The sequence below is a fragment of the Varroa jacobsoni genome, unplaced genomic scaffold (genome assembly GCF_002532875.2).
Source record: "Varroa jacobsoni isolate VJ856 unplaced genomic scaffold, vjacob_1.0 contig03134, whole genome shotgun sequence".
Taxonomy (NCBI): domain Eukaryota; kingdom Metazoa; phylum Arthropoda; class Arachnida; order Mesostigmata; family Varroidae; genus Varroa; species Varroa jacobsoni.
This window is the reverse complement of record NW_019214959.1, coordinates 1,695-8,729: the sequence shown is the minus strand read 5'-3', so window position 1 is coordinate 8,729 and position 7,035 is coordinate 1,695.

Below are 7,035 nucleotides of genomic sequence, written 5' to 3'. Positions count from 1 at the left end.
CTGTGAAATTCGTCGAATAACAATACGCCTAAATATTTACCGAGTTGAAATATAGCTTTGGGTTAAAAAATAAAATAGATAGATAAAATGGATAGATTATGAAACGGTATTATACAGTTTTATACTTTCTAAGGCTCGTTTTTTGTTGTAAATCTGTGTCACCGAAGTAGCAAATAGCAAATAACCAACGTTACCGACCTAAGAAATCCTGGCTCCCCACTTCTTCGCATTTTTACACGAAATCGATAATGAACGTTCTTGAATAAGGTGCATTAAAGTATGACTATCTGTAAAACTAGCCTTTAAAACTAGCCACGAAGCGACCTCCAAGATACATGAATCATGGAGGGTATTGTTTCGTGAAAAATCCAAATTTGTCCAAGCCAAAGTGTGATCCATCGTACTTCGCCGATATCTGCAAAGTGAAGTATTTGATAAAAATATCTGCGTCGATACAAATACCGCTGTTGGAACCCATAGACACGTTCTGATATTAAAAGTTATACTCTTCGATGCGAGTCTAGGGTGATCGATAGTTTATTTCAGGTTGCGACACTGTGATACTACCAAATAACTAACTAGTTACAGCTTTATTACAATTGTTAAAGGGTTCGGCATTTTTCGATTGTTCGTGCCCTGATCGTTTTTTTCATCTTTCGACGGAATTTAGAAATATCTGCTCTGATGTGCATCATTGAACGGAAGCAATTCAACAGAAGTATTTTAATGTCGAAATCAAAGCGGTCTCGAGGTTCAGCATCAGAAGTGACAATCACACAGGCCCTTAATCAATAAAAAATAAGGCAATTAAAGTTGAAGCGACGAGATCTTGCTTACTTTCCGCCAGTGGATAGAATTAAGTGGAATAGGTCGAACGTATGTGCTTGTTTCGAACGGGTCTCTCTCGAACAGGTTTCGAACAGGCAAAGATGCCAATAGTTTCGATAGATGCATAAAACAATCCTGAGTTATGGGTAAACCAACGCATAGCTAACAGATAAACGATGTGTCCAAAAACATGGAGCCATTCCACGTTATCACGACAACCCTGTTTAATACAGCGTGAATTATACTAATTGAGCTTTCAATTAAGGTAGCACAAGAAAAAAGTAGGTTGTCGAGTGACGCGTTGGTTTCTCTCGAGCGAGTTCAAAACATTAAATTGTCCTCAAAAATATATCCATTGGCATTTTTCTTCTATCGCTGTGTTATGAATACATCTATTCGAATTAGTCGCAGTAAGCTTATTCAACAACCGGTCGAGTTACTGAATTGAGTCACTTTCAACACAGTTGATAACTTCAAGTTGGTATTGCAACTTCAATATTCACTTGATTGAGCTTGACTTTCAATATATATATATATATATATATATATGGCTTTGCTTAATTTAGGTCCGATATCAGCCTTTTCCTTGCAACAGAGCTTCGGAACACTATTCAACTAGCAATAAGTAAGAAATGAGATCCATTATATATTCCCCTAGCTAGGCCAGCGACCGAAAACATGTCGCTCAGATTACATCTTCTCGGAGTGAACGCACTGTCGCCATACGCTGACAACAAAATACATATTGGAATTCTTTACATAATATCTAGAAGAGATTAATGTTAAGATATATGTCAATGTACCATACTTTCTTGCACAAACAATTGCACAAGTCGACCACTGAGATTGTTTGTGCAAAATACATGGCTCTTAGCTGAGAAACGTTTCTGTCGTACAAATATACACCTCGGGGCACAATCAAATCGAAATGAAGACAGAACCAGCCAAGATATACCTATATGTGAGCATATCATAGTATGATAATTATGTTGTAGCTTAGGTTGTCAATTGTGCCTTCTTTGCTTCCTTGTGTTAAGTTCGCACCTCTTTTTTTTGTCAGAGCGTAAGATATTTTCCATGTCCTTACGAAATGTTGTAGCATTGGCGATTAGGATAAGTGAACATTTGACCATTCGGTGAGGTGGCATACCCACCACCCCAAAGGCTCGGGACTACCCCGCTGTTTTTTCTTCTGCGTTGTTTGAGGTATACTCAAAGAGAACTTTACCATAAGGAGAGGAGACCGAGTTTACCAAGAACCTTATGGTAAAAGCTAGCTGTGCATCAAACTGTCTTCCGCTCGGATTCTTAAGTTGCTTATATGGATCGGTAAGGAACTTGACACTAAGCCCGGCTTTTAAGATTCACGTTAGATGTTCTTATGAGGCAACCCCTCTGTTCATTACCAAATAGACCGATGAATGTAAGATAATTCATAGCATCCGCATACCGCGACCGAAAAAAATATAATGCCAGATAGGTATTAAAAATAAGACTTCTAGAGGACAATAACACGAAAATTTCGATTCCGTGGGCTAGCATAATCTCTGAAGATGTCGGCTTCAGGCGGCGTTGTTGTACAACGGGCGCTTTGTTTTTGAATAGCAGCTTTCTAACTTAGCAAAAAATGTCATTCCTTAACTCCTAACCCCTTAATACAAAGAGTTTACGTCAGACGACGTTGAGCTGAAGGCTTAACAGATCAGCAATATCGATCATTTTAATAGTGTCATATAAGTAAGCACCCAATGCACCGTCTAAAGGAGCGACATCCAGATACCACGAGTTGTTTGGTTCTCCTACCAGTGGCATATTAGCTCATAGGCGACAATGCACAAGGAAGCTGGCCCATATCGATCACACTATTGGGCCCAGCAATCTGGAGAAATGGTGATATTTTTACAACAGAATGCTGTTTGGGTTCAGCATTAGCAGATGTTTAGCGATCGACTTCAGAATGAGATCTTGTCTTAAAATGTTCAATGCATTCTCAAAATCAGAGTTAAGAATAAGCTCGTCTCTTCGTTGGTTCCTCTCTAGTCTATCGTCATTCCAGCTGGGCCAAGTTGACGGGACTATAAATGGCTGGCATGTTTTTGAATGGTGATCTTCCTTGCAGGAGGTCATTTAATTTTGCCAATAGCTGTGGAATAAATAGACATTATTTTGCAGAGAGTAGAAAGATTAGCCCCGAAGAATGGCGGTAAAATGAAGTGCGGTTATCAACAGAGTAGCTGATAACCAGAGAACAAAACTTCTCCAACACTTGCGGACAAAGGCTACCCTACTTTCACTTATCTACGAAAAAGCAACAAGTTCACAGGCTACCGGGATTTCAGAGCTATTAAGAAAATTTTTAATGGCAGCCTGAAAGCCCATTTTGGGAACCTCGACGACGAAGGGGTTTAAAGAATGAAGGGATTGTGCGGCTATACCCGAGTGCTTGTGTTTCAGGGCCGGAGGTCCTATACTCCGTAGATCTGTCAAGCAGAGGCCGCGAGTTACAGCACATATATCAGCTTGACCCATCTGTAATTGCAGAAAATCATTAAAGGAGAGCTGCTTTGAGCGGGAAATTAACGGTAGCCCATTGACTAATGTCTAACTGGCTAGGCAGTAGAGGGCTAGGATGCTTGAGTTTGCTACCAGCAGTCTTGGTGGAGCCGAAACCTTCAGCCGTGCTACCGAGGCGAATAAAAACTGTGTTGTTTACGCCCGATGTGAATGCACTCTTGACATTGTTTTGGAAAATGTTTGCGGTCAGTGTTGCTTGGAAGGACAGTAACAAAAAGTCGGTCACATATCCGATAATCATAAGTACCTTCAATTCTGTGCAACTAAGGCGAAGTTGCCCGCCAGCTGGAAATAGGAAGTAAATGAGTATAACTGGGACGTCCAGCTAATTTAGAACTGAGTCTTTAAAAATGTTTTTTAATAATCTCTACGCGACCCAGTCTCTGGAAACAGGTTGCTCCTTGATCTAGATAACTGTTGCAGCGCTAAAGGAATTCTTTACGGAGATATAAAAATATTCCGCAACGTCTACGTAAAGACCTACTGTATTCTATGATAGTTCAGACTAACGCTTTTAACATTGTCCAGATATGTTTTGGATCCAAGCACTACCGTAATTAGAAAATCGTTCCTTTTGAGGGTCAGGATGACTTAAATGAAACTCCTATAATTTTTAGAACGCTTGTAAAAAATAAAATGACTTCAAAATCCCTCCCTTTGACGATCGAATTCGCTGAACTGCAGTATCGACGCTCACACTCATCTGCAGGTTTAACTACCAAGCTTCCTACAAGAGTAAAAGCAGGATTTTTGATCCTGCTGTTCATATTACTGGCTAGGTTCCTGCAGACCTCGATGAAACACTTTTTCAGTATATATTTCTCCATCAGAGGGACACTAGTTCACAGCTTAGTTTTCAGAACTACTCTTAATGTTTTTGAGGCTGGATTTTCTTTTTACTGGGTCTGTAATCCGTTGTTGCACCATCAACGCGGGCATTTTTTTATCACACGTCAATGTATTACAAGCATTTTGTTTAGCGCCGCGCGCTGTATGAAGCATTTCCGGGTGCCGCTTACGATCTATAGAGTACCCCAGAAGTGTGTGGAGACTAGCGATGTCTCCTATTGAGCTTGGACTAATTAAAAGTGATAAACAGTAATATCTTAGATGTTGTAATCTGAAAAAGACAGACAAATAAGAGAGTGGCCGAAGGGATTGTACTCATACATACAGAACGGCGACATGCGTCAAGCTGACGAACGAGAAAATTACCGCCAACCGCGTGCATCACTGTGCACCAAAACGCTGGTGAAAACAGACTAGATACAGTAAGGATATTCATATAATCCTAGACCAGGTTATCGGAGCTGCGCCTGTGCTTTTCGACCGCTTCTAAACGAGTCAAATGAGCTTGTAAACGAATTAAATGCTGAGAAAAAAAACTGTTGATCTTAGTGTGACGTGGACTGGCTGCTATTTTTAGCACTAGGCCTTGCTCATTCTGTATCTAGCTCTACAGCTGGAGAAACTTCCATCAAAAGTTAGCGACCGCTGGACGCCGTAATACAAACGTTCCCTTTTACAGGTCTACCAGGAACACTTACATTCGCATGGAGGATACTTCTTGCTCCTTGATCCAACGTCCGTGGCTTCGACGTGAGGAAACTATTAGCAGCCTATTCAATCCGCTTCTCTCTGCATGAAGGGCATGGCGCTCTGGATATCGCTACTGCTGACTTACCTTTCCAAGGAAAGGAATAGAAGGAGAAAGGCTACTTTTGTCGTCAGTCGTGGTGCTGCATTAAACGATTATGTGGCGCTACGAGAAGCACTACGTCTATTGTTTGAAATTTAACCTCGATTGACGACACTGGATAATGGAAATGAGAAACTCGCATCAATTATCCGACGGTTACAACGATTATGGAAATCTGGTAGTAACCATTGGGTCGAATACGATGCAATACTACCCGTATAAATTTTGTAAAACAAATGCAATCCGTTCTGCTTAAATTGTGTAAATAAAACCAAACTTTTTGAAATAACAATAATTTTTAAAGCTGATCAATCAGCAGTCGAGGACACTGATACGGTTTAGAGAAGTATCGTTTTGATTTCAAACATCAAATGTCGGCCGATGTGATTGCTTCATATATAGATACACACATAAACATTTGCGTTGAAACTAGAGCATTGTGTTGATCTGTTCAGTTATAGGATGTTAGATACGAGTGTCCGTAGCTCAATTTCTATCAAGAGTTATATATAACTACCTACGTGACGTTGATTTCGTCGAGACTGGCTCATTAAGCGCACATCCAAGGATACTCGAGAGGTATAAGAGGATGGGAAGTTCCACTGATATTAAGCATAATGGTAGTTGACAAACCAAATGATTGATGAGGTCGCGGACGGAATCCTCATTTCGCCTCACTGTCGTGGGATAACTCTACCGTAGTAATCGATTAAACGGCAGCCAACTGTACTAATAAGCCTTCAAAAGGCTCGATCGAGACTTGGGAACCTTTATATTTCTGAGAAGCCTTAGTCAATAAGAAAGTTTCTTTTTCTTTTAAAGTTTCTCTTTTTTTAAAAGAAGTTTTTTAAGTTGTGTGTGTATGTATATATATAAATATATATATATATATATATATATATATACATATATATACAGATTAGCGTATATATATACTGCTGTGACAAGCGAATCCGGCGAATTTTAAAATGAACTTCCAATGGAACTTAGCTAGTTGTGTTAGAAGTTCTTTGCTTTATCTTTTACATACCCTTCTCAACATTCTGACCGGTTCCGTGTAGCCATGTAACTACCATACGCGTTTTCATTTTTAATTTATCTATGGCTTCTTATGGCTAAAGCCAACGTTGGACATTCTTTTGCTCAATCCAGAAAGCAACTGAGGCATGACGGTGAGGTCTGATGATATCACCAAGTGATCAGGCTGCGTGTTTTCGATTGCTGTGCCAAGTGTTCATAAGTCTCTTGAGGAACTCGAAATAGCGGGCTGCATCTATTGCTTTATTTTCAACGAGTATCTCATAGTAGCAAATGCCTCCGATGTTTATTGCGAGTACCACCATTACGTTACGTTCCAACCCACCCAACACTGATACCAAACTTGACTTCCCCCAGCCTGGTTTTTCTCCGGCTGGCCGTAAAGATTAACCCATGCTTCGTCTACGGTGACTGTACCTCTAAGCGGGTTTTTTGTTGATTAAAAGTCTGTAAATTGCATGCGGAATGCACCATACGCATTTTCAACTGGCCAAATCACGGGGGACCCATTTTTACTCAGTTTCTGCATTTCCATGCCGCTTTTCGCCGAGAGAGCCTTTGGAATTTGAGCTTTGTTTTCGTAAAAAGCCTTTTCAATTGCACTCCTGTCCCAACTGTCGGGTCCCAACATCTGATTACCTCCTCGCTGGTCTTCAGCACTACAGTTTTGTTCTTGAATCGTTTGTACTATTTGTCTATTGTGCTTTCGCTTAAGGCTTCTGTCCTATTGTTTTCACCAGTCTTCTATGATTTTCCGCAAAACTATGGCCGTTAAGGAACAAAAAAATTCACCATGGAAAATTTATTTTAAGGACTAAAAGATGTTCTTCTGAACCCATTTGGAGTAGGCTTGACCGGTTTTTGTACGCATATGCAGAGAACTGGAGTATGAACCC